Below are 14,620 nucleotides of genomic sequence, written 5' to 3'. Positions count from 1 at the left end.
CAAGGGACTACACAAAGGAAGAGAAATGAAGCAGAGCAGAGAGTTCATTTGAACTAGATGGTTTGGACTAGACATTTTCTGTGCAACTCAAAGGGTTCACAGATACGGTGTTCAGACAGCGCAGTGGAAAACTTCCATAGCTCTAGTAGCAGCACCTGGAAGCATTTTTCACAGCTGTCTTCGCAGAAGGCGACCCTCCTGATTTTGGTGGGAGTGTTCATCCTCTATCACATCCCATATCCACAACCTGAGAGCAAACTGCTATTTAACTGTTTCCTGTAATTATGTCTAAAAGGCCTAAGAATGAAGGGAATAAGGAGACAAAATTGTCCCCTGAAAATATGAAACAGTAAATGTCGGACTTATTTTCCATTAAATATTATCATTAATTTGGCACTGTTTGCTCTGGAATTCCAAAATACCCTCCAAATTCTGGAACCCAAAGGAACTGTGCAGACATTTGGCTGAAATTAATTGTTTGCAACCAGGAAAGCTAAAACTGATTTATCAAGAATGTTTTAAGAATTTGTGTGCAGAGAAGTTTGGACATAGATTTATCAGGTGGGAGGGGATATGATGAGATATGTTTATCCTTTACCTTCCTCCCATTCACAGTTTTCCCTCAGTTCTGCTCAGTGCATCACAGAACAGAATCTCAGCTGGGCAAGACCCACTCTCTTTTCTGTCGTATCCTAGATCAGGTCTGTGGTAGGCTACGTTCCTTTGATTCCTCACAAACATAACAAAAACTATTTGGCTAAAAATACAGGTGTGTTTATCTGTACATTAATAGCTCTACACATTTTTGCCCATATCTCAGAAATCTTTGGCATTGTGCACATTAGCTAAGGCTGTATTCCAGCTGTCATTTCTTGATCCTCATTTTTCACAAATTTCTCAGCCTCCATCCATTAAGAAAATTTCTCATGTTTTGTTTCACAACAGATGTGTTCTTTTGATTCGGATGTATGATTTTTCTGGCAAAATTTCTTGCACTTGAGACTAGGTTGGGAAAATCCCCAATATCTCTACAGACTGGGTGGTGAATATATTGAGCTGAGAAGAACTGGGGGATACTGGTGAATGAAAAATTGCACATGAGCCAGCAGTATGTGCTTGCAGCCCAGAAAGCCAACTGTATCCTGGGCTGTGCCAAAAGAAGCATGCCCAGCAGGTTGAGGGAGGTGATTCTGCCCCTCTGCTCCATTCCGGTGAGACCCCACCTGCAGTGCTGCATCCAGCTCTGGGGGCCTCAGCACAGGAGAGACATGGACCTGCTGGAGTGGGTCCAGAGGAGGCCACAAAAATAATCTGAGGGATGGAACACCTCTCCTATGAGGAAAGGCTGAGGGAGTTGTGGTTGTTGAGCCTGGGGAAAAAGAGAGGGCTGCGGGGAGACCTTATTGTGGCCTTTCAATATGTAAATGGGGCGTATAAGAAAGATGGAGAGAGACTTCTTATTAGGGCCTGCGGTGACGGGACAAGGGGCAACAGTTTTCTTCTGAAAGAGGGTAGATTTAGACTGGAATGAGGAAGTATTTCTTACAATGAGGGTGGTGAGACAGTGAAACAGAAATTGTGGATGTCTCATCCCTGGAAGTGTTTGAGATCAGGCTGGATGGGGCTTTGGGCTACTTGATGTAGTGGAAGGTGTCCCTGCCCATGGCAGAGTGGTTGGACTAGATGATCTTTAAAGGTCCCTTCCAACCCAAACCATACTATGATTCTATGAATCTAATTTGAAATTCAGGAAATTAAAGAGCTGTTACAGTCTAGTTCCAACATGCTTTCCAAAAAACATGCTGTGGGTAAGTCTACTAGCAGTAAAAACTTTCTTGAGTAGTAAGATACTTAACTTCAGGGATGCATATGAACTGAAAAGTAAGAGTTTGCATGTATGTAGAAGTTTCCTTTGCATCATTCTTGTGATGTAACATGTTTCCACAATCCCAATGTACTACGAATAACAGGAAGAAAACACAGAATACTGGTGTTAGAATTCCAAATTTATGCTTTTTCCTCTGGCATGTGTCCAGTCTCTGCAAAGTATCCATGTTCATCAAAGCATATTTTATATAACAGTATAATTCACCTAATATTACATTTAGTCTTAAAGATATTGAAAAGGAATAAAACTACATGAATGGCAAATGCTGCACATCACCCTAAGCTGGATAAGCAAGGACAAACAGAGCTAAGGCTAATCATGGGTCTTTCAACACTCAAACATAGTTTGCTTGCATAAAATGAAGAGTCACTAAGGCTGTCACAGGTGAAATAATACTAAAAAAGCAGTCACTCCTGTGTTCTTTTTTAATAGGAATCCTGAAAGGATCCAGCCAAAACCACAGAACATCTCCACAGACTTCACACAGTACTTGCTTGATATCTCCTTGTAAGAAGCACAGCCCCCCCTTAACTCTGTCAGAATAAAGTGGCAGTTTAAGACCCGCAGCAATATTTTCAGTCATGAGATGTCACATGTCTGAACGCACTGTTGCTCTGGATGGACGCTTGGTGCTCTCAGACACCCCCACACTGTGTGGCATTTATTTAACAGAGGCTTGTTTCCTAGGCTGTACTCTTGTATTTGAGCTGCAGTGTGATGCACGCCATCCAACCCACTCAAAACATCTATCATTGTCCAGAATTTGGTAAAATAAGGAAACACCCAAGTCCACAATGACTTATCTTGGAGACCACATTTTCATTTCTCTCCTCTGCCTCCAAATGCACTGCATGTAAACAAGATGATCGATGCTATGTGGTTATGTTTCAGAAAAAAAAATTATTAGGATTTTTTATTTTAATCCACCCCAATCTGATCATTAATAATATATGTTCTCATTCACTTTTTAATCAAGTATTTAGAGCAGATAAGGTTGAATCATCCTGGTCTCGTGACAGCTAACCCTGACCAAAGCTCTTCCCATACAGTGTCTGTGAAGCTCTGAGGATGACAAGTGTTAAGATCCTTCTGTTGTCTACATAACCGCAGTTTTGGGAATTGCATGCCCACTTACCACCACTCCTGCCATGCATGGTTGTTGTGAATTCAACAATTCAGTAGGTTCATGCAGTAGATTACCAGTCATTAGCATGTAGATCCTTTGGAAAAGAAGGGCCTGACAATAAAATGAAGGGATATTGCTCTGAGTTTACATAAAGAGCAAAAATTTTATTTCCAAAGAGGTGATGGAAGTGAAGAATCTACTTCCAGCTGTGGTAAGAAAAGAACCATGATTAAAGCAACTAAGCAGGAAGCTGGTCTTTATGAATTCAAGAAAGAACAGGGTAAAACTTTGCAGAGTTTTCAAAAAAGTGGGAAAGGAAATATAAGAGTTTATGTTATTATTACCAAAAGGTAATTCCAAATTAGATTTGAATGCAAGTCCAATCCTTCTTCCCCCAAATGCTGAACATAATCTTTGTTACAGTTCTAAGCCTTGGTTGATATTTTTCTGTTTTATTTTCAGATCATGAAATATTTCATAGAATCATAGAATACCTCAAGTTGGAATGGACCCATAAGGATGATCAAGTCCAACTCCGTGCTGCTCACCGGACTACATAAAACTAAACCGTGTGACTAAGACCGTCATCCAGACACTCCTTGAACTCTGACAGTCTTGGGGCCATGACTTGGGGAACCTGTACCAGTGACTGACTACCCTCTCAGTGAAGAGCCTTTTCCTAATGCCCAATCTGAACTTCCCCTGACACAGCTTCATTCCATTTCCTCATGTCCTACCGCTGGTCACCAGAGAGAGGAAAGCAGCACCTCCCCCTCCACCACCTGCCTTGAGGAAGTTGTAGACTGCGATGAGGTCACCCCTCATTTTGATCTGACATCATAACCTAAATCAAAGAAATACACATTCCATTTACACCTCTCTGAAGAGCACTTTTCCAAAGACTACCAATGGGAATGTGAGGAGTACACCTTTCACATCAATTCTCCAAGCTCCATCTGATACAGTTTCTTTGGCCTGTCCAGACACTTACATAGACAGCCAGTGCACCCATCTAAGCTAAGTTTGAATTTTCCAAGTAATATGTCATTCTCTCTAAGATTTGTTGTTCCTTTATTTGCCTAATCAGCTTTTTACCTGTTTAACAGCAAGACAGGAAGTAAAAATTACAATATAATATTCTTCATTGTTAGTGTGCTTGACTGCCCGTCATTTTGAGTAGCCACTATGTTACTTAGGTTCCACACATGCACAGAACAACGAAAACACTACCTTCTCCACCTAATTCCCTAGGGACAGAAATCAACTGTAGATTTCCTTGCCCATCTATTCCCTGTCCCTCAGGCAAAGTAAAGCAATGTTTTCCAACCTAAGAATTCTTAGGCTTTTAAACTGTCTTCAAAATTAATAATATAAGACTTCAAAGTTAAGAAAATAGAGAAGAAAAACAAAGGAGCTTAGGATTAATCTTTTTTTAGGGTTAACAGCTACATTTCAGCTGTAGCCAGTGAAAACAGGAAGAAAGTGTGCCTGATAAGGCCAGCTACCCTAGCCCTAGTCAAATACCTCATGAGAGGGGTGGTACCAACTGTGACACTCACCTGGCCTTCTGAGGAGCTCATCTTATGCAGAAAAAAAAAGCTAACTCGAAGGAAAAAAATGAAAAGGAATGGGGAAAATAAGCATTGGAACCAAGAGAAGAGAAGGACGGGAGCAGCACTTTGGAAGAACAGGATGACTGTTTTGGGCATCATCATTTGTCTAACTGTATGCTTTAGCTATATCCTCAGCAAAGGGTAAGTCAAGAGGAAGGGAGAACATGAGAACCACACTGGTAGGAGTGACCTTTGGGACAAAGTCTCACAGTATCAAAAGATCAACATGAATTATAGGCCGACTTGTTCATGCTCCTTCTTCACTTTAGAGTAGATCAGTTCCACAACTGAGTTTGTAACATGGCCGCAGAAACAGCTGTGCTGGCAAGAGGCCATGGCAGAGGAGCAGGAATACCTTCAACTAGCGTTGCCATCCAACACTTCACAATAGTGAAGCATAGCCTGAAGTTATGTCTACACAGGAAAACCACAAACTATGCTGAACTTCAGGGAAGCTACTTGCAGGCAAGTGTAAAGTAGCCTTTCAAGTGCTCTGATCTCAGTTCTTCAGACTCAGGTATTGTGCCACAGTGGTTTATACCGCTAAGTCACATCCTTCTCTCTAACCCCATCAACACATCTCTAATGCCTTTCTTGCACCAGCAGTTCATAGGAATTTTGTTCAGGGAGCTGATTCAGATGAAAACTAACTCTGCAAAGAAGGAAGTATTCAGCTGCAGCAGCTCCCTGAAGCAGTACTCTGTGCTGCTGATAGTGAAGACACAAAGAAGGGTTTGTGGCAACTGGACTCAAATCTGCTGAAGGATTTTGTTCTATGGCAGCCATGAGTCCATGTGAAAAACCTTGTTCAATAAATATCCCAGATACCAGGAGTAAACTCTGCCTAAATATACTACAGAGGGCACCTTGTCTTATTGTTTAGGCATGGTTTACACAGGTATACAAGTAGTTTAAAACCTGACTTTTTCTACTTTTTACATTGAGAAGTATGTGATATGCATTTTTATTTGCATTGACATGGAGGGCAGTCTACCTGTAAGACAGACATTCTGGTTACACTAAATTAAATTTCTTGTGTATAACTGAGCTTTGCAAGTAGAACAGAGCTGACATGTCCACATGTGCAGATTTACTGCTCTCTTCCAACATTTCCAAACACCCTGGCCTGTCAAATATCTGGAGTCTTGGTAGACCACTACCCAAAGCATAAGGAGAATATGCTGCCAAAGTCAGTAGCGTTGCAGGCCTGTCTTCCCCTCTGTTAAGCAATCCTGCTCTAAAGCCCAGAACACTGTCTAAACAACTTTACAGTCCAATGCTATTTTCCTAGCTGGTTGGATGTCCACTTCTCACCATCACAAGTACTGGCTCCCTAAACCCACACAATAACAACTTTCTTGGCAGACAATGTCAGAGCCAGTGGTAAGTCACAGCACTTTGTAACTCCTACCATTCTTGAGCTTTGTTATAAAAATGATAAGGAAGTACAGTGTTTACACCAAACTCATGTGCTTGTAGAGAGAGGACGGCTTTACTTCATTTCAAAGCATTTTACGTCTTTTCAAAGACAGTTTTAGAACCCTCCATTAATGCCTGGGGTGGAATGAGACTGCTCTGACTGAAGGGCTTTAGGAAATATGAACCAGAACTGCAGGTGGAATTCTGGCATGTGTGACTTACTCTTTTTGTATCATCCAAGAAGTATAGCACAGTCTGTAATAACAGGCCTGAATGAGATATTGATGAAGGCCTATGTGTCGACCTATAAGATATCACAGAATCACAGGTTGGATCATCTAGTCCAACCTTTCTAGGTAACAGCACAGTCTCTAGCCCCAAAATCTTTTAAATTAAACCTTACTATTTCAACCTATAACAATACACAGAATAACAGGAATAACTTGTGACTGCCAACTACACGAAGACTGTACCTCCAATCTCTATCCTTTGGATATCTTTTTCATATCATTAGTAAGAATGCAATTTTTCCAGGAACTTTCAAAGCTATGCAGTTAAGTCCCTTTCAGAAGGCATGTTTCATAAGCTTATCAAAGAACTGGGGAAAATCAAGATAATTTAGTACTTCAGACTTGGAATTACATGGATTGTCCAGGATCACCCACTTTCCTTTTTGGGAAACTGACTTCTAAACTTAAACTCTGGGTAGATGACTTGCCTTGAGTATATCCTAGTTCAAGAAAAACTGTTGTCCATTCTCCTTTGTAAAGATACACATTTTCATATATCTTTCTGAATTTTTCTGCTGACCAAGATGTCCTTCCTTTGCACTTCCCTAGTTTGTTACTCTAAGTAACAAATATGCAGGGCCATATTACTCAGGTGTTCCTCTGAGGATCACACAGCAAGGGTCAGTATAAACGAGGATGCACATGACTGTAGTTTAAGCAATTTGCACTAGTATACAACTCTTTTTTGTACAAAAATCTCCAAAACTGTATTTACAGTATTCCTCCCGTACATGTTAATGACTTTAAGCATTTTGACAGACTACTACATAAAACTTTTCCTGAATTCTCAGTTGTTCATTTAATGTGCTTTACAGCTAGCATCATTTACTACTTATTTCAAAACACAGCTATCCAGACAGTTGAACAGCTGATTTAACCAACCAAACTATAATGGACTGAACATAAAGGAAAGTACCTGCACCAAAACTGTGTATAAAACATACTGCTTTATTTTCTTGTCTTTCAAATCTACACCAATATTAAAGTACTGTGTTAGGTGCATGTTTTCTGAACTATCAACCTTCTCAGAGTTAACCTCCTTTGACAGAGTTTGTATGATACAATGACAGGCTTTTCCCTTCTGACACAACTTCTTTCAAGAAGCTGTAATCTATTTACAGAAGGTGGTAGCTATCACAAAGAATGAAGAGTTAGTACTGCAAGTTCTAGTCCTCCTTCGCTGCCTGTAGGGACAATTCATGAAGAGCAGAAAAACAGATGTAGATAGTGAAGCCATCAGCACTTCAAGGCACATCAAGGAAATAAATTCTGAGAAGCAGAATATACTTGAAACATAGGTTTAATCTTCATTAACAATATTAATAGTCGATTGTAAACTTCTCAGATCTCTTGACCTGGACAGCAATATTTAAAAAGAGGATTAAAAACAGAAAAAGAAAACAAGAAATTCAAAGTTATATCACATTACTGAAGTTTTGTACTGAAATCAAAATGGGTTCTATTTGACTCTTACAGAAAAAGGAGGAGTTTTATTTCTACAGGCAACTGATATTTTTCAACAGCCTTTTCAAAATTGCAAATAATCTCAGGTTTCAGTTTGATAGTTTCTTTAAATAGCACTCCAGCTTCAAACAACTTACTGTAGCTAGACATTTTGAGACTGCCAGAACTACTATATCTTCAACATAAAGTCCTAAACATCCATTCACTGATCTCACATTGAGTACAAAGAAATTTAAAAGTTCCATAAATTAAATACATAAATCAGAGCCACATACTGGTTTTCATCCATCAGAATATGAACTCATAGCACAGACATCCCCTAAAGCTCAGCTGAGAGACTCATGAGATACTGCACTTCTTTAGTAGCAAAGCGTGCCGGTCATTTCACCTATAGTACAACTCCATTTCTACAAAGTATGAACAAAGGTAAGCAGCTCTCCAGCCTTTCATTTTGAGTACTTCGGGGTTTTTTCTTATGCACCACATATAACTGAGACATATTAGCTGACTTTTCATGTTAGTAGGTGTCAGGGACTAGAAACTTGTCTCAACATTGTTGGCAGGCAAGTTTCTCTACCAAAGCCTGATCACTACTACAGCTGAGCGGAACAGTTTAATCACTAAGGTTGACCCAACAGGAATGTGCACCCCGTTATTTCAGAGTACTTATCCTCCCTGCTTATACCCTGGCTCAAGGCTGACTGGCAATATATGGAGGGGAGCTCGGACCCTCTGGAACTTTCAAGCACCCTCAGTAACAGTACTGGTCATGCACCCCACCTCCAAGTGGGAGGCAGGGGTATGCAGAACAGTTACTGTCTATGCAGAAGGATAACTCTATAAAGGGGGAAACTAGACAGGGAGCATTCTGGAACTTCCCCCCCCCCGCCCCATGGGACTTGATGATACACTGGACCGCCCGGACTGCAGGGACCGCCCGGACCACACCAACCAACTGTATGGATGGAGAGACCACTGCATGATCCGTGATGATAGCTACCACAACAGTCCCATTTTCTTCCTCCCTCTCTCCCTCTCATTCCCTTTTTCACCCTTTTTTTTTCTCTTTCTTTGCTTTTCTCTCCCATATCTATTTCTGGCCAAATAAAGTGACTTGGCACTTGACTCTATCTTGAGTCTTAATTCTGTTTCCAAGAATGTAAAAGGAACCTAGTCACAACAACGCATTGGAGTAAATCAGAAGAAGTTAAGCCCTGCCGCCCCCAACCTCCCAGAATTATCAAATTATTCAGTCCAACAGTGGATCATGACAGTAGGCCCACAGAGGTGACCAATAACTGTAACTGTAAAACAAAATTCACTGGATAAATAGAAGTACCAAATCAAGAAGCAATGTAAACAGTTACATGACTGAGCCCTCACTGGGGAGGATGAATACCCAGAGACTTTCTTATCCCCGAATTATAAGCAACTGATCTTTACTCAGTTACACTGAGGGAACTCTCCCTCACCAACATGCCATCAATATGAGAAAGAGAACAAACCAGCAATGCAAGAGGTTACCTGCTCAGGGTACTTCAAGCACCTGCATTTCCAATATAGGCTTTCAGGACAAGATCTAGAAGATGGAAATTCCCTATTAACTCCTAGAAATATCCAACCCCAGGAACAGGGCAGGAATGATTTCTTTTTCAATTAGCATGTGTACACCTCCCACCACACACAAACACTCAACATTATGAAGTTCAACAAGAGCAAGTGCAAAGTCCTGCAGCTGGGGGGGAATGGCCCTGTGCAGCAGTACATGCTGGGGACCACTCCACTGGAAAGCAGCTTTGCCAAAAAGGACCTTAGAGTCCTGGTGAACACCAAGTTCACCAAGTGAACATAAGCCAGCAATGTGTCCTTGTGGCAAAGGTGGCAGATAGATTCCTGCACTGAAATAGGAGGAGTGCTGCCAGCAGGTTGAGGGAGGTGAGCCTTGCCCTCCCTGCAGCACCAGTGAGGCCCCACCTCAACCAACCAGTGTTGTGTCCAGCTCTGGACTCCCTGGTACAAGAGAGACATGGACATACTGGAGAGGGTCCAGCAAAGGGCCAGTAAGATGTAGAACGATTTGAAGCACCTCTCCTATGAGGAAAGGCTGAGAGAGCAGAAGAAAGTTTCTTTCTTTCCCCTTGGTGGTATTAGAACAAGCAGCCTTGGCAAAGGAACTTTGTGACTGTGGACATACCGCATGTAAAACCTCGGACAGGTGTTTTGTCAAGTTGACATTTATTTTGCTGATATTTTGCAGAACATTTACCTTGGGAGTCAATACAGCAGTTGATGAAACTAATCAACAGTCAAGAGAGGTGTTTCAACTGTTTTCACAGAATCATAGAATTGTTAAGGTTGGAAAAGACCCTTAAGATCATCGAGTCCAACCGCTAACCTATCACTGCCAAGTCCACCACTAAACCATATCTTCAAGCACCACATCTACCCTTCTTTTAAATACCTCCAGGGATGGAGACTCCACCACCTCCCTGGGCAGCCTGTTCCAATGCCTGACAACCCTTTCAGTCAAGAAGTTTTTCTTAATATCCAACCTAAACTTCCCCTGGCATAGTTTGAGTCCATTTCCTCTCATCCTATCGCTTGTTACTAGGGAGAAGAGACTGACCCCCACCTCGCTACAACCTCCTTTCAGGTAGTTGTAGAGAGCAATAAGGTCTCCCCTCAGCCTCCTCTTCTCCAGGCTAAACAATCCCAATTCCCTCAGCCGCTCCTCATAAGACCTGCTCTCCAGACCCTTCACCAACTTCGTTGCCTTTCTCTGGACACGCTCCAGCACCTCGATGTCTTCCTTGTAGTGAGGGGCCCAAAACTGCACACAGTACTCGAGGTGCGGCCTCACTAGTGCCGAGTACAGGGGCACGATCACCTCCCTGCTCCTGCTGGCCACACTATTCCTGATACAAGCCAGGATGCCGTTGGCCTTCTTGGCCACCTGAGCACACTGCCAGCTCATGTTCAGCCGGCTGTCCAACCAACACCCCCAGGTCCTTTTCCTCCAGGCAGCTCTTCAGCCACTCCTCCCCAGGCCTGTAGCGTTGCATGGGGTTGTTGTGACCCAAGTGCAGGACCTGGCACTTCACCTTGTTGAATCTCATACCGTTGGCTCCGGTCCAACGATCCAGCCTGTCCAGATCCCTCTGTAGGGCCTTCCTGCCCTCCAGCAGATCAACACTTCTACCCAGCTTGGTGTCATCTGCAAACTTACTGAGGGTGCACTCAATCCCCTCATCCAGATCATCAATGAAGATATTGAACAGGACCGGTCCCAACACTGAGCCCTGGGGAACGCCACTCGTGACTGGCCACCAACTGGATTTGACTCCATTCACCACCACTCTCTGGGCTCGGCCATCCAGCCAGTCTTTAACCTAGCGCAGAGTACACTTGTCCAAGCCGTGAGCAGCCAGCTTCTGCAGGAGAATGCTGTGGGAGACATGTCAAAGGCCTTATTAAAGTCCAAGTAGACAACGTCCACCGCCTTCCCCTCATCCACTAAGTGGGTCACTTTATCATAGAAGGAGACCAGGTTAGTGAGGCAGGACCTCCCTTTCATAAACCCATGCTGGCTGAGCCCGATCCCCTGGGTGTCCCGCATGTGCTGTGTAATAGTATTCAAGATGATCTGCTCCATGACCTTGCCCAGAACAGAGGTCAGGCTGACAGGCCTGTAGTTCCCCGGATCCTCCTTCCGACCCTTCTTGTAGAGGGGTGTCATGTTCGCTAGTTTACAGTCATCTGGGACCTACCTGGTTGACCAGGACTGCTGATAAATGATGGACAGTGGCTTGGCAAGCTCCTCTGACAGCTCCCTCAGTATCCTCGGGTGGATCCCATCTGGCCCCATGGACTTGTGAACATCCAGGTGAAGGAGCAGGTCAGTGACTGCCACCTCTTCAACAACTGGGACTTCATTCTGCATATTATCTCTATCTCCCAGCACAGGGGCCTGACAGCCCTGAGGATGACCAGTCTGACTATTAAAGACTGAGGCAAAGAAAGCATTAAGTACCTCAGCCTTCTCCTCATCTTTCCTGGCAAGGTTACCTTCCGCATCCAACAAAGGAGGGAGGTTGTCCCTGGCCTTCGTTTTGTCACTGATGTACTTATAAAAACATTTTTTATCTTTAACAGTGGCAGCCAGTTTAAGTACCAGCTGGGCCTTCACCTTCCTAATCTTTTCCCTGCATAACCTCACAACATGCTTGTAGTCCTCCTGAGTCACCTGCCCTTTCTTCCAAAGGCAGTAAGCTCTCATTTTTTTCTTGAGTTCCAGCCAAAGCTCCCTATTCAGCCAAGCCAGTCTTCTCCCCCACCTGCTCGACTTACGGCATACAGGGACAGCCTGCTCCTGAGCCTTTGAGACTTCCTTCTTTAATAACATCCAGCCTTCCTGGACTCCTTTGCCCTTCAGGACTGCCTCCCAAGGGACTATGTTAACCAGACTCCTTAACAATCCAAAGTCTGCCCTTCTGAAGTTCAGGCTAGTGGTTTTGCTGACCCTCTTCCTTGCTCCTCCAAGAATTGAAAACCCTATCATGTCATAGTCGCTGAGCCCAAGACAGCCTCCGACCACCACATGACCCACCAGGCCTTCTCTGTTCATAAACAGCAGGTCCAGCAGGGCACCTCCCCTGGTTGGCTCGCTCACCAGCTGTATCAGGAAGTTATCTTCCACACACTCCAGGAACCTCCAAGACTGCTTTCTCTCTGCTGTGTTGTATTTCCAGCAGATATCTGGTAAGTTGAAGTCTCCCAAGAGAACTAGGGCTAGAGATTGTGAGACTTCAGCCAACTGCTTGTAGAGTACTTCATCTGTCTCTTCATCCTGGTTGGGTGGTCTATAACAGACTCCCACCAGGATGTCTCCCTTATTGGCCTTTCCCTGACCCTTACCCATAAGCACTCAACCTTATAATTACCGTCATTGAGTTCTAGACAGTCAAAACACTCTCTAACATACAAGGCTACCCCTCCACCTCTCCTTCATTGCCTGTCCCTTCTAAAGAGCTTGTAGTCATCCATTGCAGTGCTCCAGTTGTGCGAGTCATCCCACCATGTTTCCGCGATGGCGACCACATCATAGTTTCCCTGACGCACGATGGCTTCCAGCCCTTCCTGTTTATTGCCTGTGCTGCATGCATTGGTATAAATGCACTTCAGTTGATCTATTGATCTCTTTTCCAACACAGGTATGCCACCCCTAGACTCATTCCTAGCAAGCCTGGTTTTATCCCCTTCCCCCTTCGTATCTAGTTTAAAGCCCTCTCAACAGGAACTTAGCAGAGATGAACTGTATTGCAGAGGAGGTAGGTGGTATAGAGAAGATGTTGTCACTAAGTCACATGTATAAAGACTCTTGAAGTGTCTTGAACTTACCAGATGTAACACTCCCATTTTTAAATGAAGTCACTATGTTCCCATTAACAAGTTAAACTGGCAAGACATTCTCTGTCAAGAACTGGTCTGTCAAGTGTTTTCAAGCAGCTTTACATGGTACATTTGAGGATTAACATTGCTTTAAGGCTAGATTTCCCTCTCTCTAAGTGTTCCTACTCCAAATCCATCATGTTTATTTGGCTCAAACAAGCAAATGCTGTAATACCCAGAAGACTCAGCTTGTAAATACCGTATTGCTTATTAACACCGTAGACAAGAAGATCTCTGTCCAACATGCCTGGGGTTATTTCACAGAATCACACACACAGAATCATAGAATCACAGAATCCCAAGTTGGAAGGGACCTCAGGGATCATCTAGCCCAACCTTTCTGGGAAGAGCACAGGCTAGACAAGATGGCCCAGCACCCTGTCCAGACGACTCTTAAAGGTGTCCAACATGGCCGAATCAACCACTTCCCTGGGAAGATTATTCCAATCGTTGGCTGTCCTCAGTGTGAAAAATTTTCCTCTTGTGTCCAGTTGGAACCTCTGCAAGAAAAGCTTGTGTCCATTCCCCCTCATCCTCTCCGTGTGACTCCTTGTAAAAAGGGAGTCTCCATTTTGTAGCTTTGTAGCTACCCCTTAAGTACTGGTACATGGGGATGAGATCCCCTTGGAGCCTCCTTTTCTCAAGGCTGAACAAACCCAGTTCTCCCAGCCTATTCTCATACAGCAGGCTTCCCAATCCTTTGATCGTCTTGGTGGCCCTTCTCGGGACCCCTTCCAGCCTGTCCACATCTTTTTTGTATAGCGGGGACCAGAACTGCACACAGTACTGCAGGTGTGGCCTGACAAGTGCTGAGTAGAGTGGGATAATGACTTCTTTATCTCTGCTGGTGATGCCCTTTTTGATGCAACTCAGCATCCTGTTGGCCTTCTTGGCCGTAGCAGCACACTGTTGGCTCATGTTGAGCTTTCTGACCACCAGGACCCCGAGGTCCCTTTCCACAGAGCTGCTCTCCAGCCAGGTGCATCCCAGTCTGCGCTGCACTCCCAGATTATGTTTTCCCAGGTGCATGACCTTACACTTCTCCTTGTTGAACTTCAGAAGGTTCTTGCTGGCCCACTCTTCCAGCCTATCCACATCTTCCTGCAGAGCAGCTCTCCCTTCTGGAGTGTCTACTTCCCCACTCAACTTGGTGTCATCAGCAAACTTCATCAGGCTACACTTGATGCCGTTATCCAGATCACTTATAAAGATATTGAATAACATTGGGCCCAATATCGATCCCTGGGGGACTCCACTACTGACAGGTTGCCAGTTTGAGAAAGAGCTATTTATCACCACCCTTTGGGTGCAGCCTGTCAGCCAGTTCCCCACCCACTGCACAGACCACTTGTCTAGGCTATAACACATCAAT

The sequence above is a fragment of the Phalacrocorax aristotelis genome, chromosome Z (genome assembly GCF_949628215.1).
Source record: "Phalacrocorax aristotelis chromosome Z, bGulAri2.1, whole genome shotgun sequence".
In the NCBI taxonomy this organism is placed as follows: domain Eukaryota; kingdom Metazoa; phylum Chordata; class Aves; order Suliformes; family Phalacrocoracidae; genus Phalacrocorax; species Phalacrocorax aristotelis.
The sequence above is the reverse complement of the archived record's forward strand: the minus strand, read 5'-3'. Positions refer to the sequence as shown.